The sequence below is a fragment of the Rhineura floridana genome, chromosome 1 (genome assembly GCF_030035675.1).
Source record: "Rhineura floridana isolate rRhiFlo1 chromosome 1, rRhiFlo1.hap2, whole genome shotgun sequence".
NCBI classification, from domain to species: domain Eukaryota; kingdom Metazoa; phylum Chordata; class Lepidosauria; order Squamata; family Rhineuridae; genus Rhineura; species Rhineura floridana.
The window spans coordinates 112,527,812-112,552,849 of NC_084480.1; the positions used below are offsets into that span (position 1 = coordinate 112,527,812).

The window sequence follows — 25,038 nt, forward strand, 5'->3', positions numbered from 1 at the left end:
ATTAGAGGGAGACTTGGAAATGATTGTCAAAATGCACATAGCTAGGAATTATTTTAAACTGAACAATGATAGAAGTTATTCTGATAAGAGGTCTATCCTGCTTCCATTTCTCTCCCCATCCACTGTGGTTTCCCTATTTCTCTCTTTTTAGATTGTAAGCCCCTTGGAGGAAGGATCATTCAAATCTGTTCTTTGTAAAGTGGCACAGACATAGAAGACACCATCGGAAAATAAATACACTTTTATTGTTTTTACATAATTCATTTACTGCTTATTGCATTATTATTTTTGTGTATTTTTATTCATGTTGCAAGTCGCTTTCAGATCCTTTGAGTGTAAAAAGTGATAAACAAATAAATAATAATAATATATTTATTATTAATAATAAATGATATCACCAGTTGATTGTTAGATGCATGCAGTGCTATGTAAAAGGTTTTATATTTTCTCTAAGACTTGAACTATTAAGCATGTGCAGCACATTTGACAGATCTGGTTGCCCTTCATTTCTTTTAAAATAATTTTCATAGCAGACTCATTTACAGCATTCACTGCTAATTTACTCATTAATCATAATTTATCACATCAGTTATGCTGATCATCATTATAAGCAATTACTGCTCCTTAATTCTAACCTGTGCTTACAATGTACCTGCAAATTGGCTTGTGCAGGAAGTTAATTAGCTTTTATTTCTAAAAGGGCAAGTAAGTGTGATATGATTTCATGGAATCTTTTAAGCAAACTCCCAAACAAAGCTTCTAGTATTTTCCTGAGGGTTATAAACTGTCAGTCATACTATTCCAAAGCTTAGAAATCGTTACACACAATTAATATACTATATGCAGGATGGCATTAGTGATAATTCTGCTGTGCTCAATTACCAACTAACCTTCACCCTGATCCCAAGACTTGCTATGCAAAAAAATATGTGCTCAGAATGTGTGCACTGACTGCTGCATCATATTATCAGAAATAATATTGTTGGTCAGTTTTGAAGGGATTATGACGGCAGTTCAGACAGCTATGTATCTAACAAAAATAGGTCATTAAACCTTTTCTTAGAAATGTTTTATTTAGTAGCATATGTTGTGTGCTCCATAAATAAATGTACATTTATTCTCCTTGCCCAATACTTGGCAAGTAGACTTGACTGGTGACCTCTCCTTTCCTAGGTGGTCACAAATTATGCAGGCATATCATATGCATCCCTATCCACATGAAGCAATTAGCAACTCTAAATTATCCATACAGACAACCTAAGTTCTTTAACTGTATTCTTGTAACTATAGCCTTCAATACTTATGAGACATTTGTTTTAGGATCACAGTACTTATGTCATTCCATAAACACATAAAAGAATTACACTGCAGTTCATAACATTAGCTGGCATAAATCAAGTTTACTCCACTAACTTCAAAGCAACTATTTCATTTACACCTGACAAGGGTTTCATCAAATCCCAATGTCTGAAAAATGCAGCTATACAAATTTGCAGACTCAAATACACAGGCATGGCTGAGGCCTCTTTGGAAAAAATCAAATCCTAAGGGGGATTTTCATAAAATAAGTTTTGAGTAGATTGTCACACCGTTCAACAGTCCTGTGCCAATGTCACTGTTTCCACAGAAACAAATTAAAGCAGCAAAGAAAATCTTCAATTCCTATTTGCCATGTCCTGCACAAAGCAAAATATTCTCACACAAGACATTTAGATTACCAGCCAGCTAAAATCAGCCACTTCCTGTAGTCCCAATGAAGTGAGACAAACTTTGTAAAGCCCTTCTGTTCTAGTATTCAAAAATGTGGCTTATCCAATTACATGCATGATAATAATAATAATAATGTAGAATATTTTGTCCCAGAAATTTTGATTTGGTGACAGTCTGATAAGTAAGGACCCAACAGTAGGATAGGTTGGTTACATTTCCCAACCGCATAAATCATGCTGAAATAAGAAGACAAAATGCACCACAAAGGGCTCTGTTGACATTACACACACTTATTTTTGTGGAGATTATGCATGCTTTTTTAAGAGACACACATTATCTATGACCCAGGGACACAGCAAAAATTCCAGCCCAAACCAGATAGCAGTGGACATTTCTTTACCAATTATCATTCCTCCACCCACATACTAATTTACAGTTTATATAGCTTAACTGGAAAGCAAAAGATCTCTTACAAGGATAGAACTTTTCTGAAAACCTGTAAAAGAGCTTTTAATTAACGCTTCTGCTCCCCTGCAGCCCTCAAGCCACCTGAGAGTATGATTTATGACCCTCTTTAAGGCACAGAGCTCCTGCAGCTCAGCCTGGCAGTCTCTACCCCTTTACTTGCCTTCCTATAAGCTGGGGGGCAGCAACCTCTTCCTTCCTCTCTACCACCGCCGCCGCCACCTCCTCCCACTCACCTTTGCTAAAAAGCCCTCTATTCCGTCACTCTCCCATCCGAATTTTACGGGGAAGACAGAAAGACGGAAGGGAAGACCATACGAGGACCGTACGAGGAGCTGCTGCCTGACAACGCCAGCTGTCACAAGATTCTTAGCTGGGCCGAGCTTTGGACGGGAAAGTGAGGCCCTTGAAATGGGAGGTGAGGCGAGGAAAGCGTGGGCGACGAGAGAGTCAGACGCGCGTTGAGAGACGGAGCGAGACGCAGTGAGTAGCTGGGTCATGCCCCGGCTCGCAGCTCGCGGAAAGTTTGTTGGCTCGTTATTTGGCTTAGGAGGCTGGATGGGCGCGGTGGTTGGGAGGATTCTCGCCGCCGCTGCTATTACCGCTGCTGTTGCTGCTACCCCATGACAGCTGGCTTTGTAGAGGGAAGGGGCTTTGTTGACCTCACCGACCCTTTGTTACTACTGTGACATATGAAGGGAGAGCATTGCTGCCCAGGAAGGACGGATCTGCTGCTGCTGCTGTTGCTACTGCTGCTGCTGCTGTTGCTGGATCATCGCCTTTTCCTGTGGGATTTTTGCTTGCGGATGATCATCTTGCAGGACTGGGCCCAGCTGGCGAAGACTGCTCTCTACCATCTGTCCCTCCTGAGGGATATATAAATCGGTTGGAGGGATATATAGACTCGAAAGATCTAGTGCCACAAGAAGAGGAGAATATCATCGCACAGGGAAGGAGAGTTCTACGGCTGTTACAGCTGCGGTTGGATTACCATCCCCACCCCCATCATTTTTCAGGGGGCTGTTTTAATAGCAGGGACCTGCCTGAGTGGTGGAAGCTTACATTGGGGTATGTGTCAATCAAAGGGGAGTGATGGGAGAAGGGTGGAAGGCCAATGTATATCGAGGCTGGGCGGCAGATGCTGGGGGAGAGCTAGAGGCAGGTCATGTCAGATGAGAGGAACTAGGGAGAGATGCATAATATCTGTCCCTTGTTCCGGACCTGCCCGGAGCCAACAGATAGCTGGTGGATGCCTGACTCCATACTCTGGCCTTCAATTGCTGCTGTGCAATGCCAAGTCTGTTGTTCAAAAAACATCACTCATCCATGATATGATACTGGATGAGAGCGCAGACCTGGCATGTACTACGGAAACCTGGCTGGATGAGGCTGCTGCTCCTATTCTAGCAGCCATGTGCCCGGCTGGGTTCTCGTATGCACAGCAGCCGAGGGTCGGTAGTCGGGGAGGAGGAGTGGCGGTTATTTACCGAAGGTCCTTGTTTCTCACCAGACCTCCTCTCTGTGAGACCAAGGTGATAGATTGCATGTACTGGAGGTTGGGCCCAAAGGGCAGTCTAAGGATTCTGCTTGTGTACCGTCCACCCCGCTGCACAGCAGACTCTCTGGCCGAGGTGCTTGAGGTGGTCTCGGATCCGTGGCCTCTCACTTGTGGGGTGCCACAGGGTTATATCCTCTCCCCGATGCTATTTAACATCTATATAAAGCCGCTGGGGGCAATCATCAGGAGATTTGGGCTGCAGTGTCATCAGTATGCGGATGACACGCAGCTCTATCTCTCATTCAAATCTTCACCAAGGTTGGCTGTAGAAACCCTGTCCAAATGCCTGGAGTCGGTGAGTGGCTGGATGGGAAGGAATAAGCTGAAGCTGAATCCAGATAAAACCGAGGTATTGTTTGTGGGAGATAAGAAAAGGTTGGGGGATGTGGACCTGGTGCTCAATGGGGTACGTTTGCCCCTGAAAGACCAGGTCCGCAGCCTGGGGGTCATTTTGGACTCCCAGCTGTCCATGGAGGCTCAAGTCTCGGCTGTGAGCCGGATTGCACTGTATCAACTCCATCTGATACGGAGGCTGTGCCCCTACCTTCCTATCCATCTACTCCCACCGGTGGTACATGCCCTGGTCACCTCTCGCCTAGACTACTGTAATGCGCTCTACATGGGGTTACCCTTGAAAACGGTCCGGAAGCTGCAACTGGTACAGAATGCGGCTCGTCTGATTAAAGGCAGCCGCCGGCAAGATCACATCACTCCTGTGTTGAAGGAGTTGCACTGGTTACCGGTTGCTTACCGAACCCAATTCAAGGTGTTGGTTCTGACCTTTAAAACCCTATACGGTTTTGGCCCAGTCTATCTGAAGGAGCGCCTCCAGCATCGTCAGGGTTGCCGCTCAACAAGATCAGCCTCAGAGGACCTTCTCTTGATCCCACCGGTAAAAACAGCAAGACTGGTGAGGACTAGAGAGAGGGCCTTCTCAATAGTAGCCCCCACCCTATGGAATTCTCTCCCAAATGATCTCCGTCATGCCCCCTCTGAGATGACTTTCCGCCTGACTCTGAAGACTTGGCTCTTCAGAAAAGCTTTTGGGATGGGTTAAGCTTTTATTGTTAGGTTTTTAAATTTTAATGTTTAATGTATTGTTTTATCGTGTACGTCGCCCAGAGTGGCTGGTTTTATTATTTTGATTGTTTTTAAATACCTATGCTTAACTCTTTTTGCCAGTAATTTCATTGTTTTAATTCCTTCTTTAAACTGCTTTGAGGTTTTTTACAACAAAGTGGTATATAAATGTGGTAAATAAAATACATAAATAAATTTTGGAGTCACTGTGGCCCTTGGGTCTCTTTCTACTTTTAGGAACAAAGGAATTTGCCTTATACCAAGTCAGGCCATTTGGTACCATCTAGCTCAGTACTGATCACATGGACTAGCATTGGGTCTCCAGGATTCCAGGCAATAGTCTCTTCCAGAGATTGAATTTTAGACCTTTGCATGCAAAGCATGTGCCCTACCATGACCTAGAGCCCTTCCCCTATTTAAAAAAATATATTTTAACATTGTTCTTTTCAATTCACCAATGAATACACATCACACCTAGATCCACACCATTCATTTATTGAAGCACATGAATCCCACCACAGAATCATGGGAGCTGTAGTTTGTTAAGGGTGGTGGGAACTATGAGGGGATATACACTTCTCAGGATGCTTTGGGGGAATTCATGTTCTTTAAATGCAAGTTGGATGTGCTTTAAATGCATTGTATGGATCTACTTCATAAACATTGCCTGTATGTAAATGATTTTAAATAATTTTTTAAAATGAAAATCAGCTACAAAGTTTACTGAGTGACCATGGTCTACTCACCATCTCTCAGCATAATCTCCCCCTCGAGTGAAAACAACAGAGGACGACCATGGCCACCCCAAGGAAGAAGGGCACACTTAAAATGTAGAGGAAATAATAATGTACAACCTTAGTGTAAAATCAGATACATGTTGACAGAGTATGAAGAAATATTTATATAAGCATGACTGTCAAAGATGTTTATTATTTACATAACCTGTACAGATATTTATAATCCTATGCATGTTTACTCAGAAATAAGTCCCAATGTATTCAACGGGGCTTACTCAAACATGGAGGCGTGCACAGGACTACAATCTCAAGTGATAAGGAACTTCACTCACTCAACCCAAAATTCAGAATCTTGCCACTTTAAGCTGTTTTGCAACTGTTTCATACTTGTTTTATTGTTATTGGATTTTAAATGGATTTATTTCTTGTGTGCTGCCTTGGTTTCCAATCCTACCTAACAGGGTTGTTGGAAAGATACACACACAGTGGAGATGTAAATATACATGCACTACATATAATAGTTTGTCAAAACCAGTTGGTCATTGCAGAACATTTAAAAAATAAAACAAAATCAGTATTAGTTTCCTACAAAATAAAAGCAGTGACACCTAGGTAAGCTCTGCCTAACAGCTTTTAAAAATAGGACTGGAGGGTGAGAGAAAGATTTGCAACACAAACACAGTCATTTGCTATGTTCACTCAAAAGTCCCATTGATTTATAGCAGAATCCTAACCATGTCTACTCAAAAGTAAGTCAATGGGGTTTACTCCTGGTATGTGGGATCAGCATTGATGCTTTACTCCCAGAAAAGCAAGTACAGAATTAAAGCTTCATATTGGGAAGGTTTTCAAAACAGGCTATGAATTAGACAAGTAAATTGCCCTCTTCAACAACTCAGGAAAATTTAAACAAGTTGAATGTGCACTTTTAAATTTCTGTTCAAAAATTATTTGAAAGATAAAATGTATAATATACTATTTTGCAAGTAATTTAAAGAACCTTGCATGCACCTTTTATTGTAATCATAACTAAAATTGTTTACAGTAAACAATTCCCTACCAAGATCCTGTTGTGATTTTTTTTTGTTCTACATCTCCTGACCAGCACACAGAGAGAAAGGGAGTTTTGCTGCCGCTGATATCTACAGTTTTCTGTAACGCAATGGGTTCTAGCTATTGCCAGGAGATCAACAAATCCCTTGTCAATCACAACCCTGACCAGTTTTTGGCTACAAACCTGAAAGGGTGGGGTTAGAGCAGTCAGCTATGGGCTCATGTAACAGAAGTTGGGGGGCTGACATTTTGGTGTATATATCTTGAACCAGACCACCTAGAAACTTAATTTTTTCTTTTAAATGAAATCTGAGAGTCCAGAGATTGGGGTGATTCACCCAGAGAGGACCCCAAAAATCTGGAATCTCCAGGCAAAAACCGGAGACCTGGCAACCCTAAAATGCACATTAAAGAGGGAATGCCATTCAGCAGTAGCATTGTAGTAAGGTAAGGGACTCTTTAACAATGGTAAATTCTTGGATTTGCTGTAGTGTTTCTTCTGTACCTCAGTTACAGATAACATTAGGAATAATCCTGATAAGTCAATATGCAATCATACAAATTTAATGTGCAAACAGAAATTTAGATTTGCACATGTATACACATGCATACAGACACAGTAAATGATGTGTGTACATTCATAGTACTTATTTTTATATTGCATATCATAATTATATGTAAAATCTGGATAGGACTCAATCTACCTGAATTTAAAAAAGAGGAATCTGCCAGTTAATCCAGTGTTAAGCCTTCATCCAGCACCAAATGAAAAGCATAAAGCCTCTTGAATATAAAAGGTTAGTGATGTGCACCACTTCATCCCTCTGGAACATTACATAACCTTGTCATATTCACTAATTTAATGAAATAAAATTCTGCTTCAAAGCTTTTTCTCTTACCCTTTCTCTTTTTCTGCTACTCCTTTTTCAAATTTTAATGTGTGCTGACTGCATATCAATTATTTGGTAACAGAGATCTGAAGCTGCTTTTCACCGTGTAAGGCAGAAGCAGTGGGTCTTAAAATGCCAAAGAAGCTGATCTCTTTTCAGACAGAAATCCTCTAAGAGGAAAGGGGGAGTGCACAGGGCTAAGTTTCAATTAGTCTTTGAACATATCTGAACTGTTTTACCTACTAGTGATGCCTTTGCTGATATGGCTATGTTTAATCAACCTTATGCCAAAAAAACCTAAAACCAGATAGCTATTACATTTAGAAGGCAACTGAAATTTTGTAATTCCTATTTGCTAAATCCATTGGTAGTTATCTAAATGCACCATGATGCTGATTTGTCAATTCATGGGGGGGGGGGTTTCTGACAGAAAAACATGAAACGAAAATAATTTCTCCTCTGCTTTTTCTGATTCAGAGAAAAGAGATGAGTAACTTCTAAACATTTTTATGGGCTAGGATGAGGCCTAGTGAGGTTGCTAAATAAGGAATTTTTTTAAAAAATGCAGTTCTTACTCAGAATGGCAAACAATTTTTCATGAAGAAAATCAGACTCAAATTCGTATCTATTTGCCTGCTCAAAAACTACACTGCATACTGAGTATTATAATTCTCAGAGTTAACAACTAGTTGACCTGAGCTATTTAATTTTCTTTTAAAAAAATCCAGAGCTTGAAAGATTACTTTTAAAAAGAAATAAATTACAATTACTGTTACATGGCCCCAAAAAGGAATAAATTATCATTACAGTTACAATTGTTCTGAAAGGAATTGATTATTTCACCATTACTCAAAAGTAATCATTACAATTACAGTTCAGTTACTTTTTTTTAAAAAAATGGAGTGCCTACAAGGTGCTGGCCTTGGCTGCTGCACATCTAAGTAGCCTAAAACAACATTAAAAATAAACACATGCACAGAGGTAGTAGAATAATTCTTTTTATCCATAAGATAGCAGTGGTGGTCTCTCCACTGGTAAGGGAGGCGGGGAGGGAGGCAGAAGCCACTGTTCAGATTTTTGCATGCCAAACCAAGTGCAACCTCCACACACACCAAATGATAAAAATGAAGACGTGAAGCAAACATTCCTGAAGGATGAGGATATTCCAGAGAGGAGAACACAACAAAAAGGCCCTCTCTAGTTGCCACCCAACTAACATCTGACATGAGGGCATCTGAAATAGGGCCTCAGATGACGGCCTATGTACAAACAGGCTCATATGGCAGAAACACTTTTTCAAAGGCCTATAAATGCATTTTCATGGTAGGATTGTGAGTCAGTATAAGAGGATAAGAGTAAGTAACACTGCTAGGAAAAGACATGTCCACCCAATCAATATTAAAAGCAGGTGAAAATGTATCCTGCATTATCACAAACCCAGTGCAAGACAAGCAATATTGTTGTTATAAATGTAATTTAAAAAATTAGCTGAAATTACTGAATAACTAGCTTTGCATCTGTCATTCAGAAAAATAAGTCATATGCTTTCATACTAAAGTATAAAAATTATGCCTTAAATGTTCCATATCCCAATCCAGTTAAATTAACAAGAGATTATTATTCAGCATGTTGTCAAGTATTGCTCTTGTTAGTTCACTTTTACAGTAGAGCTACTCCAGGCAGTCAACTCCATAAGCATTTATATCATTTTTCTTCTGATGCCTATGGCAATTCTGTTATGAATCAAGATTAAAGCAAGATGCTTAGTGAAGTAACAAAATTTCTCCAATGATTTTAAAGAGATTAATTTCAAAGCTAGTATTTCAACAGAAGTATAGTGTCAGAAAGATTGACATGCCCTGGTTGGCTAAAACTTAGTAAAATCCACAGTTGAGCTGGCAAATCAAATGGTTGATGAAACAGTTTGCCCTCAGAAGTGCAGTAGTTTATCGGCAGTTCACCCTCTGAAGTGGTATATATTTATATCTCCATTAACATTAAGGCAAGCAACTATGAAATCTAATCCTTTAAAGCACATAATGCTTCTATTCAATGTAAGCTGTTGGCAGGGTAGTAATATGATGTTTTGTCTTTTATGTTAAAGACAAATTAAAGTAGCACATATAAAGAAACTATCTGGAAAACAGTCAACGACATAAATTATCTTATGGATATCATACCCCAAAGATGAGCTAATGATGGTTATTAGCTTAGATGACTTTAAAAAGAGTAGCACAAATTCATGAAAGACAGATCTGTTGATGACTATTAGCTATTTCTACAAGGCTCCTGATGCTAATAGTACAGCAGGAAGGGTGACAGTTTCACACCTTCCTTGTAAGGTACTCTGGTCAGTGACCATAATGGAATGCTCTATGATGAGATCTAGTGAGACCCCCTTACCTGCAAATGCATCATTTAAACAATGATCACAAATCAAGCACTTGGTACAATATCAAGTGCAATCTATCTCTTCGTCATTCTTCAAGCAAGATGCAGAAAACTCAAATTAGAAGAGAGATTAATCCGAATAGGAGATCAAGACCTCCACCTCTCACTTCAAGGCTGATACTAAAGTGAGCTTCTAGGACGTCAGATGGGTTAGGGATTATTTATTATTAAGAGATTTCTATACTGGTCTTCACCAAAAATGGTCCCAGTGTAGTTCACAGATTGCTGTAATCTAGATTGCTGCAGAGGTGCGACTACTGGAACCATCAAGGCACAAACTTTTCCACCATATCAATCCCCCCACCTGGGACCTTTAAAAAGAGGAGCTGCCCCCTTAGGATTTACTCTGGTTCTTTCTGACCTTTTTCTGGGAACTGCCCTTTGCCAGGAAGATGAATGTATTTGGCTTTTGGTCTTTTTTCAAAATGTTAAGATTGTGTTGTCTTACAATTTTTGCAAGTTGTATTTTTTTCTTGTATTTTGTATTCCTGTGTATACTTTATGAGCTCCCTGGAGAGCCTTTTTGCCCAAAAGACAGTCTAGAAATAAACATTAATGTAGCATAACATAACAACAGAATAAGACAATATAAAACATAAAAAGTAATAAAAATAAAAATAACATAATTTAAAAAATACTTAACCCATCAGATTCTAAAAGTATGATAGAAAAGCCAGCTCATGAGAACCCTCCTTGCAACCCAAATCTAACATCTGTTTTAAGACAAGGAAATCCCTAAGTGTGCAAGAGCAGTTTGGTCTGGTGGGATAGAATGCAACAGCCTAAGTACCCTTCCATCTCCAAAAATGAGCCCCTCCCCCTTTGTACGCTAAAGAGATCAGGAGATGGGCTAGTGAGATGGCACAAAGTCTACTACATTACATTCTCTCCTGACAGCATAATCCCATCCCCGCTCCATTTTCACATGACTTGTGGCTTGGGAGCTGCTTTATGGCAACTCCTTCAGTTCCTTCAGGGAGCATGAGATGCCATAGAGAACATGCTGAAGGATGCCATGCTGCAACTCTCCTGAATATTCACTAATAGGCAAAAAAACTTGTAGTTTAAGAATGTACCTGTAGCCCACAGATATTTCTATTAAACTATAAAAAGCAGGGAAATTGGGCAGCTATAGTGAATGCACCAGGGGAGCAGGACACCCGACCTCCTCTCTGAGATATTCTACTGCCCTACAAATTTGTCAAAATGCAAACACAATTTGGGTTGGTCTTTCACAGTCCAATCCACTTGCTGTGTCGCTTGGAATAATTTAGTAACATATGCCTCTGAGCATATGGTGAGTGGTGGCAACACCTGCCATCTCCAAAGATAGAGAACTATATTTTTGCATTTTTGTTGGTGTTCTTCTTACTTTCCTTCTTTCCTGTGTTACTAATGTTTCTACAATCTAAACTAGAAAATTTTATTTCCCTCATTATTCATCCTAGAAAACTGTTGTCAATTTTATTTTTATTAATTTCAAAGCCTTTTTATTGGTCATTGTCATCTGATGGTCAAGACAGCCTTTTGTGTTTCAAATTGTTGGTTATGTTCTATTTCTATCTTGGGTGCATTAACAGTTGAATCTGAAACTGCAGTTTGATGTAAAATCAGACTGATTACAATATGTTGCTACTTCAGCAATGACTCTAGCTGTTGGAAAGAAGAGTATGCATGTTTTCAGCCTGCTATTTTTAAACCACTTCATTTAAGGCAAGGTGGGCATGGTCAATTAAAATACAGCCACTCTCGTGGCTGTATAAACATACAGCACATCTAGAATTTTCCTAGAATATATTTCACCTCCCACCATTTTATCTTCTTCAAATTGAGACTCTCCTGACGTCCACTGGAGACTATTCTGCAGATGTCACTGCCATTATTCCACAATTATGTTTGGAGTTTTTTTAGTGTAAATTTTGCAAAGTGTTGCTCTACTTCACATCTTCACAGAAACAGAAACAAAATAAAATGATTTCCTATTGGAAACTTCACTGAAATTGCGAAGTAAATCAGTCATATTTAAAGTGACCATCTGAACTATATAAACTGTCTTAATAATATTGCTTCCTCCCTGCTACATCAAGATCAGCACAGCACATATCTTCTTTCTATTATTTGGGCTGATTGCAGGAGTTGCCACCACTCACCATATGCTCAGAGGCACGTTACCAAATTCTTCCAAGCTACACAGGGAGTGGATTAGACTGTGAAAGACCAACCCAAATTGTGTTTGCATTTTGACAAATTTGTAGGGCAATACAATATCTCAGAGAGGAGGTCAAGTCTCCTGCTCCCCTGGTGTATTCACCATAGCTGTCCAATTTCCCTGCTTTTTAAAGTTTGATAGAAATATATGTGGGCTATAGGTAAGTTCTTAAACCACAAGGGTTTTTGCCTATTAGTGAATTTTCCTGCTTTTTAATCCGGGAGGTAAGAAATGGGATCCTGTACAAGTTTGTTGAGAATGGATTGATCATTTGCATGCTTATTGAGTTCAGAGGGATTTACTCCCATGCAATCATGCTTAGGATAGGTAAAACTGACTGGGGGGAGGGAGGAAGGGCTGGAGTGGGCAGGGGAGGAGGAAGAACAAAGAGGGGAAGGGAGGAGGAAGGGAGAGGAGAGGGGAAGGAGGGGAAAAGCAGGTCTGATCATTTGCATGTTTATTGAGTTCAATGGGATTTACTCCTATGCAAACATGGTTAGGATAGGAAAAACTGACCATGGGGGAAGGGGAGGGGGAAAGGGAAGGAGCGTCTTGGAAAGCGGCAAAGGAAGGAGGAGGGGAGGGCAAGTTTGATCATTTGCATGCTTATAGAGTTCAATTGTATTTACTTCCATGCAATCATGCTTAAGACAGGTAAAACTGACTATGGGGAGGGGGAAGGGGGGATTGGAAGGTGTTGGGGATGGAGGGGGAGGGGCAAAGGAAGGGGGAGGGGAGGGGCAAGAGGGAGGGGATAGGAGAGAAGAGAAGGGAGGGTGAGCTTGATCATTTCTATACTTTTTGAGTTCAATGGGATTTATTTCTGTGCAATCATGTTTGAAAATGGAAATGGACTGCCCAAGTCGACCGGACTTATGGCGACATTTTGAATAGGGTTTTCATGGTAAATGGTATTCAGACTGGTTTTATCATTGCCTTCCTCTGAGGCTGAGAGGCAGTGGCTGGCCCAAGGTCACCCAGTGAGCTTCATGGCTGTGTGGGGATTCGAACCCTGGTCTCCCAGGTTGTAGTCCAACACTGACCTGGGGGAGGGAAGGGAGGAGGCGGGGGAGGGGAGATTGGGTGGGTGGGCACTGGGCAGAAGGGAAGACCCTTACCTTTCCAAAAGGAAAACATTGTGAACAGTATCATTGCTTTTCAGCAGTTCCCTCACCTTTTTATTCTACAGCAGGCACATATAGCCTCCCACCCAAATTTAAACCAAAGCTGTCCCTGGCCACATCCACACCAGGCCTTTATTTCACTTTGGACAGTCATGGCTTCCCCAAAACAATCCTGGGAAGTGTAGTTAGTGAAGGGTGTTGACAGCTGCTAGGAGAGGCCCTGTTCCCCTCACAGACCTTCTATCAGAGTGGCTGACTGTTAAACCAGTCTGACCACTGCAGCTCTCTCAGTGGAATATGACTCTCCTCTCAGCACCCTTCACAAACTACAGTTCCCAGGATTCTTTGAGGAAAGCTATGACTGTCTCAAGTGAAATCAAAGTCTGGTGTGGGTGTGGACCCCTGATTAGGCAAGCCCAGCAGCTGTGAGTCTAGGTTTTAGAACACTGACAGTTGGTTCTTACTGAGCATGCCCGATATTATAATTGGGCTCAAGCCAAAATTTCTTAAATTAATTAAAAATCAGCAAGGCATTTTTTAAACTTTTAGACTGCAGAAGATGAAGGTCAGTGTATGGGGCAAGGTCAGTAATAGGAGTACAGGTACTCTGTGAACATGGCTGATTTTTAATTAATTTCAACAGATTATGAGAACTCTGACAGAAAAAGGTCCAAAAGGGCTCTGAGGTTTTCTCTCTCTTTTTAGACTTTGAACTCTTGATTCTCTCTGACTGTTTTGCGCATCGTCATGAAAATTATGAGGGTTGCTAAGCAAGCATTTCTGAGTTGAGGACTGTAAGTTTTGTATGGCATGGGGGTATCTTCAATTTAACATTGTGGAATGTGAAAAATCCACGCTGGCTATAGTATACAGCCACTCTCGTGGCTGTATAATCAGTCTTGCTTCTCCCAGAACTTAGAGCAATAGTCAAGTGTGGACTTCTCCATCCTGGGCATCTCATAGTTCATTTATTGCAGTGGAAAGAAAACACTGTAGCAGCTCCCATACTTAAGAACTAAGCATGACTAATTTAGTGAACAGTCACATGAACACTAAAAATAAAGTTCATAAGACACTAGCAAAATGTAGATAAAGATTAACTATTACAAATCACCAAACGGATTTTAACACTGATTCATCCTCTTGTGATCAAAAAACTACCAAATGACATTCAATGCTGGTTGTAAAGTCTGTTCATTTATCTTCATTTTTGGCATACACACTTCCCATTTTTACAATGAACTTTGGTACAACAATATAGCAACTACTGCAGTTTCCCAGGACATACTCATTGGCATCATCAAGATCTGTGAAATATCTTTTTGTTGTTAATGATAATAATGCTCATGACAAGCATTGATATACTGTTCTTTAACAAAATATATAACAATTTCAGAGCTCTGTACAAAGAACATATCAAAACAAAAATACGCTAAACCCCAAAATTACAGTATGTTGTAATTTTAATATGTTGAAAACCCATTTTCAACCATACAAAATCTGCAGTAGCAAAAACCATTAAATAAAAATAACCATGAACAGTCTAATAACAAAAGATCAGCAAATAACTGGGTGAATAAGTGGATGTCTAAAAGCTCCCAAAATCATGACACAGATGGCACCTATTTCATCTCAGTGGGGAGTTGATTCCAGGGGCTGGTCACAATGGGAGAAAAGGCCTGCCCCCCGTTGCCACACAACATGTCTGCATGTTCACCATATCTCTCAAAAAGCCAAAACCTTGGAATCCCCCCTCCCCAAGCAATAATGCAGATGCCAGCTTCCACTTATTTATTTAGATTATTTATATGGCACCCTTTTCACAAGCCAGGGTGGTTCACAAAAGCAAATAAATATAAAAATAACAAAGTCATTTAAAACGCATAACAAATCACTGAATTACAATGAGTAATAACAGCAGCACTTAAGAGTTCTCTTTCTGGGATCCATTAATCAAAGTCTGATTCTTCATACTGGGGAAATCAATACCAGATGTAGGAGATGAATATGAAATTGCATTTAAGTTAGCTTCTAGCTTCAAACTTCTGTTTCTGATAAACTCCAGCATCAGAATATGATCCAGGATAGATCTTCACAAAATCAGCATAAAATGCTGGCCCAGACATTTTGCTGCCTTAAGCAGAGGCCCAAATTGTCCACCACCTTGCAAATGCCAGCACTAAAAAGTGTTGCTGGACCATTAAGTCCAGTCCTGTCTTCCTCTACTATTCTTTCAGGTGCTACCTTAAACATGTCTCTTCACCCTGTTACATAGCACAAACTGTTCTTTCAATGTGTATAGGTTCCTTCTTCCTCCATTTTACTGGATTATGAAACGTAATCTTGACTCCTTCCATTTCTTGGAACAAAAGATAGAAAATAGGAGGATTTGCTGATGCACTTCTACAAGTTGGGTAGAATTTTGTTTTGAGAAATAGCGTGAGATGAAAATAACCCAAACAGAAGAGATTCTGTTGTCCACTGTCTTGATCTCTAAACTTTATGTCTCCATGCAATCTGACCTTTTTGGGATGGTTGCATACTAAATTCACAAGGACCACAAGAAAATGCCACTATTCTTTACTCACTTTTTATATTTTCTCAACCTCAAGGAATATTGACAGGTTATAAAACATTATAAGGATCTATGGAGGTTTAAGTGGTCTCTATTTACAAGATTATAGTTTTCCAGAAATTCCATGCAAAGCCTTTTCTCTCCTAGACAGAAACATCTTTCACCAGCTGTGTCTGACAACATTGAAACTACACCAAGTCCAGATGTTCTTTTGATTTTTCATAATTTTTTTTCTTTACAAGTAAACCACTTTTAAAAATATTTCCTTAAAGTAACCCACTTTAAGGAATATGCAAGCCAAAAAAACAAGCCTTTTAAAAGATAAATAACTGGCATGTTAATTCACTTGTTAGATTGTGGATGTTAAACTCACCTAAAAAAAACTAAAAGCTATCAATTTCTATTGGGCCCAGTCCCTTTCCACAACCCCCCTCTAACAATCAGTCAGTTTCTGTTGCTATATTTCAAGTATATTCAACAATAATGCAATCTAACATACACATACAGTATATAGTAGGGCCCCGTTAATATGTGGGTTAGGGACCAGGCCCCCGCCGTAAAGTGGAACCCATTGACTATAATGGGCCGCATCACGCGAAAATGTCACAAAACACTGTAAAAGCGCAAAATCGGCTTTAAAACGGGGAATTTCCCCGAATTGAAAGCCGCCGGATCAGCAGAATGACACAAAACGGAACACCGGTAAGTGGGGCCCTACTGTATAGATACAACTATTTTGAATAGAAAAGAAAATATTAAAATTGAACAAATATGTGTGTGTGTGTTTTGCTAGTATCCATTATTGCTGCTTCTTAGCAAAAGTATATGAAAAAGTCTACATTCATATTAAATGCTAAACCATGGTTTAACACTTAATGGCCAAGTCCGTTCAAACCAGGGATCTTTAGTTAAAACAAACACTGGTATGTTTCATAACAAGCCAACTTCAAACCATAGGCTATGAAGCTGGTTTCTTAAACTAACCAGAGTTTATTTTGAACTAGGATCTATGGTGGGAAACCTTAAAAGCACAGCTTGGAAAAGTTACTTTTTTGAACTACAACTCCCATCGGCCCAATCCAATGGCTATGCTGGCTGGGGCTGATGGGAGTTGCAGTTCAAAAAAGTAACTTTTCCAAGCTCTGCTTAAAAGTAAGATTAAACTGAGACAAAATCTACCTTCCAGCCATACAGAAGGAAGAGGAGAGGGAAGAGTGTTTAGGTCTGACACTTCACTCAGGCTTGAGCAGCCTTGTTCACGTAGTACTAAACTGTGGTTTAGAATTAAGTCTAAACACAGCATGATTGCAGAGGAGTAAATCTCACTGAACTCAATAAGCATGCAAATGATCAACCCATTCTCAGCAAACTTGGATCCCATTTCTTACCTTTCAGCTTAAAAAGCAGAAAAATATACCAGGGGAGCAAGAAATCTGACCTCCTCTCCGAGATATTGCACTGCCCCACAAATTTGTAAAAATGCAAACACAATTGCATGTGCTGCCACGACTCACTGTATGCTCAGATGCACATCTTACCTAATTTTCCAAGCTAAACATGAAGTGGATTGGACTAGGAAAGAGAAACCCAAATTGGTCAGGTCTCCTGCTCCCCTAGTGCATTCACTACAGCTGCCCAATTTCCCTGCTTTTTATACCTTTGATAGAAATATCTGTTTGTTAAAGGTACATTCTTAAACAGCAAGGTTTTTTGTGTATTAGAGAATATGGAATCGTGGGCTACTATTATTGGAATATTGTTACTATTATGATTTTTATTGATTGATTGATTGATTGATTGATTGTACTTATATACTGCCCCATAGCCAAAGCTCTCTGGGCGGTTTACAGTAGCTAAAAACATTAAAACAAATATACAAATTTAAAAACACATCTTTTAAAAACAATTTAAAACACAATTTAAAATTTTAAAACAATTTAAAACACATGCTAAAATGCCTGGGAGAAGAGGAAAGTCTTGACCTGGCGCCGATAAGATAACAGTGTCGGCGCCAGGCACACCTCATCAGGAAAATCATTCCATAATCTGGGGGCCACCACTGAGAAGGCCCTCTCCCTTGTTGCCACCCTCCCAGCTTCCCTTGGAGTAGGCACCCGGAGAAGGGCCTTTGATCCTGAACGTAGTGTAAGGGTGGGTTCATATCGGGAGAAACGTTCCATCAGGAATTGTGGTCCCAAGCCGTGTAAGGCTTTATAGGTCAAAACCAGCAAACTGAATTGAGCTCGGAAACATACAGGCAACCAATGCAAGCGGGCCACAATCGGTTTTATATGTTCGGACCATCTGGTCCCTGTTACCAATCTGGCCGCTGCATTTTGCACAAGCTGCAGTTTCCAAACCGTCTTCAAAGGCAGCTCCACATAGAGTGCATTGCAGTAATCTAATTTGGAGGTTACCAGAGCATGGACAACTGAAGCCAGGTTATCCCTCTCCAGATAGGGACATAGTTGGGCCACCAACTGAAGTTGGTAGAAGGCACTTGTGCCACAGAGGCTACCTGAGCCTCAAGTGACAGAGATGGTTCTAGGAGAACCCCCAAGCTACGAACCTGCTCCTTCAAGGGGAGTGCAACCCCATCCAGGACAGGTTGGACATCCACTATCCGGTCAGAAGAACCACCCACTAGCAGCATCTTAGTCTTGACTGGATTGAACCTCAGTTTATTAGCCCTCATCCAGTCCATTGTCGCAGCCAGGCACTGGTTCAGCACATTGACAGCCTCACCTGAAGAAGATGAAAAGGAGAAATAGAGCTGTGTGTCATCAGCATACTGATGGCAACACACTCCAAAGCTCCGGATGACTGCACCCAATGGTTTCATGTAGATGTTGAACAGCATGGGGGACAGAACTGACCCCTGTGGAACCCCATACTGGAGAGTCCAGAGTGCCGAACAATGTTCCCCAAGCACCACCATCTGGAGGCGACCTGCCAAGTAGGAGTGGAACTACTGTAGTGCAGTACCTCCCACTCCCAACTCAGCCAGTCTTCCCAGAAGGATACCATGGTTGATAGTATCGAAAGCTGCTGAGAGATCAAGGAGAATCAACAGAGTCACACTCCCCCTTGTCTCTCTCCTGACAAAGGTCATTATACAGAGCAACCAAGGCTGTTTCCGTGTCAAAATCAGGCCTGAAACCTGACTGAAATGGATGCAGATAATCAGTCTCAACCAAGAGTGTCTGGAGCTGGCCCGCGACCACTCGTTCCAGGACCTTGCCCAGGAATTTTATTACTTATTTATTTATGTAATTTGTATCCCACCCTTCCTCCCAGCAGGAGCCCAGGAATGGAGTATTTGCTACTGGCCTATAGTTATTAAGATTTTCTGGGTCCAGGGAGGATCTCTTCAGGAGTGGTCTCACTACCGCCTCTTTCATAATGATGTTAACGATGAATAATCACAATTATGTTAATTATGTAACTGATTTGTTGACTATAGGTATGTTCTTAAACCGCAAGAGATTTTTACCTATTAGTAAAACATATTTGAATCTCTTAAGACCTAAATTAGCAAGCATATGCAGTACTTGTGATAGATCTGGTTGCCCTTCACTTATTTCAAAATAATTTTCATAACAGACCAATTTATAGCATTCACTGCATAAGACTGTGCTGTAAATGGAGAACAAACATTGGGGCACGGGTGGGGACGGTGTTGGTCATGTGCCGACTGGCCCTGGCCCCAACCTCCATGGGTCCCATTTCCAAAGGACTTTATGTACATGCATTTGAGCATATGAAAGTTTTCTATATATGATTCTTATCCTCCTTTTTTCTAGGATACAGACTGCATATAGAGGTGATACAAGAAGGATCCTATGCCAACAGGATTTTGAACAGACAGAGGTTAGGGGCTGAGCTAGTGGATGCAAACCCCAATAGCCTCTCTGTTAATACATTTGCTCATTTAATGAATGACTGCACTGTGAAGAAACTCATCATCACACAAATATCCAAACATTTCTGAGTATTTGTTATTTCCAGGGACAGAACATCTCCAAATGTAGAGTCAGAAAAATAGTGCTTTTAGATATACGTCAGGTACATATTTTAAGACTCCGGTAACTTCACTTGTCACTATCTTGCTCAGAATTCTGAAAACAATTGCCTGTACTGGGTAGCATCCCAGTCTTAACAAACTAGCACAAATCATACCTCTGGGACTCCTTTTAATTCACCTTTATTAGAAGGCCAGTTCCATTAATTATTTTAGTCAGCCACCTTAAGATGTATTCTCAACTGGTGCAAACTGCCTTGGCTTCATAGATGCTAACGAAGCAAAACCAATTTGCAGCCACTGAAGACTTGACCAATTATTTTTAGATTCTATTGTTAAAGAACAGTACTTTCTGGAATACACATACAATATGACAATCAAGGATTAATTGTAGAGCTACCAACAATAACTGAAGTTGCATGCATAATTCGTCTTGCAGCAGCCTGGAAAATTACCCCTGGCTGCACAAGTTGATTGAATAGGTATAATCTGACACACTTCCTACCTTCCCCACCAGAGTACTATAAGACACCAAGTGGCTGTAACTAAGTTTCATTAAGTCTGCTAGTGATTATCACAAAGAATGTTTAGGAGAACATTTGCCTTTTTCCTCCTAGGAAGTGTAATAAATGGCTTGGCAGGCAAGTCAGTCAGTCAAACAATATGGCATGAAAATGGTAAGACTCACTAAATGGATGGCTGTCTTTAAAATACCTGCACTTAAGCTTCATATCAGACAGCAACAAACCCACATTTCATACAAAATGACATGCTGCACTTATGCCTTGCAGTTAAATATAGACATTCTTAAGTAGCATTTGTCATACAAAGTTGTTCCCATAAGCAATTTTATAAAATTAAATGGACTATTTACTGTTCCACGCTCTTCCATTAAAAGGTATAGTATTTCTCCATGCACTTCTATGCTGACAGAGCTTCCATTCCACCAGGGCCATGCCTTTAAAACATATAGGAATGAGCCTTATGCAGAAATGGCACCTGTGTATATGCTACGGCATAACAAAACCATGCTGCACATGCAGGCACAGCACCAGACAATTACAGAAATGGAAGATCTATGCATGTTTCCTATATTTCTGCCTAGTCCTCTCCCCTCCCATTTAAAGAACTTCAGCTTCAAACCCAAGTTTCAACAGTAATGAAAGGAAGTAGTTATCCATACAGCACGTAGTTAAACTACAATATTTGCTACCAAGGATGCAGTGATGGACACCAACATGGATAGCTTTAAAAGGTGATAAGACAATTAATGGAGGATAATTTTATTAACGGCTAATAGTTATGATGGCTGAGTACTACCTCCAGTATATATTAATATCAATTGCTGGGGAAAAGGAGTATCGGCAGGTAGACAAGGAATGGGGACAGGGCTGGCACCAGGCATAACTGGGCCCTTGGGCACCAGCCTGCGGTGCCTTAACCCAACACTTCCCCATACAGGTGGCATGGGGCTAATAAGCCAGCCCTCGTGCCCCACTTACCTCCTGTGTTGTGTGAATGATGTGCATACATAGTGCACATTCCTGCCATCAACCAAGATGGTGGTGAGGGCATCAGCCCATTAGGAAAGCCCACCACTACCATCTTGGGTGATGGCAGGAATGTGTGCACAGCACGCATGGCATTCACATTGACAGGAGAGGTAGGTGGTCCATGGGTGCGGGCTTATTGAAGCTCACACTGTTTGTATTGGGAGGGTGCCTGAGAGCTCACTGTCCATGATCTGTGGCACTATTGGGTTGCAGGACCCAATGCTGCTGCAGATCATGGAACAGAAGTACAATCTTTCCACCCTCTGGCCCTCAGGAGCCCTCGGCCAGGATCCAATCTGGCTGCCCCCTGAGTGGAGAACACCTACTTGTCCATGCGATTCCCCATCTAGCTCAGGATATGGGCAAGGAAGAATAATTCCCTGTCTATAGTGCACTTAGATGGAACAGGCTGGCCATGAACAGCTGTCTAGTATTCAGGAAGGACTGGTGATAAAAAATTGCTACGTGCATGATTTGCCATTTGTAGCTTATTGCTACTAGACTTGGTGTCACACACCTTGTCCCCTACATTGGACTACTATTTATTTTCTACAGTGCCTGGCTTTCATCCATCCTTGAACTCCTTTCCATTTCTTATGGGTATTCTAACCGCCCAGCTATGGCATCCAGCTCAGATTGGCCTTTAAGTCTCATAACAGCTGGCTCCTGCAAAACCCCTCCTGTCTGGCATGGCAGACCATTTCATATCCTGACAGCATCCCTGTTGAAGTCAGTGGAATTGAACTCATAAAATACAAATGAGCAAATTGGAATTTCTATTATTGTATAAAGAAAATTTTACTTTCTTAAGCAATAGGCAAAGAAACAAATGTGCTACTGGTCTCCAGTAGTCCTGTTATTATGTTTATGAGAGTTAATTATCTGATAAGATACAGCATGGTTATTACTGTCACAACAAGTGTATGGGTATGTTTATTAATTCAAGATGTTCCAGTAAAATAAAATGTAGTAACTACAGAACAGAACCATTATTTCCCCCTAATTACTATTACAATATTATTTTCGAAGTAGATTTTGCTGAATAAATAACTGTATTTCTTTAAATGGTTTCTCTTTGTTTCAGTCTATATTCAAAATCAAGCTGATTTACTTAAACATATCTTCAGATGAATACGTAACGGAGTCCATAATGGATCTGCCCTTGCCGTTGCCTTTCCAAAACCATTCACCTCTTTCTTCCCAAACTAAATTAGTTTACCTGTTAAATAAATGTAAGAAAATAATTTTCAGTATTTGTGAAAAACTGAAAATACAGTGCCATCTATGTGTTTTAATAATACAATCAGAGTATAGAACAGTGATTTTCAAACTGTAATCCAAAACCCACTGTAATTTCTTATGCCTGGAGCCAAAATGAAAATTGAGGAAAATGCTAAAGATATTTTTCTTTTAAGATTAAAGAAAATAAAAATGGACAGTGGTTACAGAAATGGACATATTTTTGTCTGTTTTGGACCAACCCAAGAGACATTACATTAACATATTAGAATTTAGAATGAAAAACATTAATTACTGTAAGCACAAAGCCACAAGCTGTGGCACTGCACTCATGTAATGGCAGCCAGTATGATGTGATAGAATCTTAGACCAGGAGAAGACCCAGTTCAGATTCCCACCCAACCATGAGATTTACAAGGTGAGATTGGGCCAATCATTATTTCTCTCTCAGCCTAACTGGCCTTTATTTCTTTACGTATTTTATTCATTCATTCCATTTTTAAATAATTATTCATGAATTAATCTTAGATCTACATTAAAACTATTAAAATAAGTCCAGTTTACAATCATACAAGCAAATTGTTAAATACACATTAATAGCAGCAATCCAAATTTGTAACAATACAACCATCGTACAAATACTGCAGTAATTCTTATAATAACCCTGAACTGAACAATAAATTGTCTCTAATTGTTGTGAGGACAGAATGTGGGTAACCTGGGCTTCATGGAAGAAAAGCAGGATTTGAATATAAAAAATAATGGTAATCATGTCCAAGTATGTGTCCACACCCTGTAAAATCTTATGTTACTGTCCATCCCTTTGTATAGCAGAGCATTGTGCCATATCACAACTTGAATACAACATAGAGAGCATGGGAGCTTCTGTTTGTGAAACATAAGCAGGGGTGGGAGTACTGGAGAACAGACAAGGCATCATAGAATATGTCTGGAAAATGTATAAATTTACTGGGGGGGGTTTTCCCTAAAATGGCAAAAATGAAGACAATTTTTCAACTGCTTTGAAAAAAAGATACAAGAAGAACCATGCTCCTAGAGACTGTATTTTAATGTATACTTCACTGGAATCTCTGAATGGTTTCAATTATTACCAAACACGCCTTTTTCTTGGTATGTTTTCTTTTTGAACATGCTACGACCAGCTCATTCATTGTCATCTGTATTGAATGTAATATGTTACAAATTAAAAAATAGGATAATAGCATGGCAGAATCCTAACATGAACCTCTCAATGCTTATTTATAGACTTCTACATGAAAGTATGTTTGAATGCTGAGCAATGATTAAACCCTGTAGAGATTAAGTGTTTTCCATGAAATCTCTGTCCAGCTATGAATCTACAATTCTCCTCAAAGCAATCTCTAATAACCAGCAATCCCCAACTTTAAATAACAATAATTTGCCCACCTTGCAAGACTCAATGGACTGTGCTAGCTTGCAATAAGGTTTCTGATAACAATAAGCTACTGAAAATAAATAAAGCTTTATTCCCTTAACTTCTATATGTCCTTGATTCACAGTATATATACTTGTTAAAAAACTTGCCTTTTGGCTTCACTCCTGAATGCTTTTAAACATATATTGTCATTTAAATTACCTCAAAATCATTTCCAAAAATACACCTTCAGAAGCAACAAACTATAAATGGCTTAAATAAACAGAAATTCATAAAAACAAAAAATATTTGGCTTATTGCAAAAGCCACTTATCCAGCAACAATGCCTGAAAGTAAATTCAGCAATGGAAATGATTAATGCTAATGTTGCTTGGTTATTTGTCATTTAGCCTAGGCATGCTGTAAATCTATGTTGTATAAACCCACTCGAAGAAATGCAGTATGCAGCAATATTTATTAAAGTATTAGAGAAGCAATGAATACAGCATTAACATCAGAAAAGTGTGTTTCGAACATGTAGCGTTTATTTAATTATTAAGGCTCTTCAATGAAAAATCCAATTCCTGCAGCGCTACAAATTCCCTGAATAACAACAAAAAACTAACGGAGGCCACCAACAGAGAATGAATGAAGGAACCTTGCATTTAAATAATTTACATTATGTTCTTAAACCACATATATGAGGAACGCTTTATCCACAGTGTGTGAACCTCTTGAGGCAAAACTTATTGTTCTGCTTAGACTAGCGTATTTCCATGACTCAGTCTCTATTAATCCATGCGCATGAAACAGCATGGCCAATTAAAATAAAAATGGGTAGCACTTTCTCCAAAAAGTGCTTTCTTCTCTTTATCAACTGTTGTTTTTTTTATTCACCTCTATCCAAGTTGGATAAAGGAGAGAGCCAAAAGGTGGTATTGCAGCTACTCTGGGATTAAATCATTATGATCCTATGT

The 25,038-nt window shown here is 39.9% G+C and overlaps 1 protein-coding gene and 1 long non-coding RNA gene across 19 annotated transcripts in view; both read right to left on the reverse strand.

Annotated features, from left to right (window-relative positions):
* The window catches only part of PTPRD (protein tyrosine phosphatase receptor type D), a 2,140,456-nt gene that overhangs the window by 455,867 nt on the left and 1,659,551 nt on the right, over positions 1-25,038 (reverse strand). The window lies entirely within an intron of this gene.
* LOC133386117 (uncharacterized) overlaps positions 289-25,038 on the reverse strand; it is a 40,589-nt gene continuing 15,839 nt past the window's right edge. For both annotated transcript variants that reach the window (XR_009763065.1, XR_009763064.1), the window contains exons 2-3: positions 5,560-5,635; positions 289-3,041 (exon numbers count right to left, since the gene is read on the reverse strand). This is a non-coding gene — a long non-coding RNA (uncharacterized LOC133386117). The remainder of the gene's footprint in view (positions 3,042-5,559; positions 5,636-25,038) is intronic.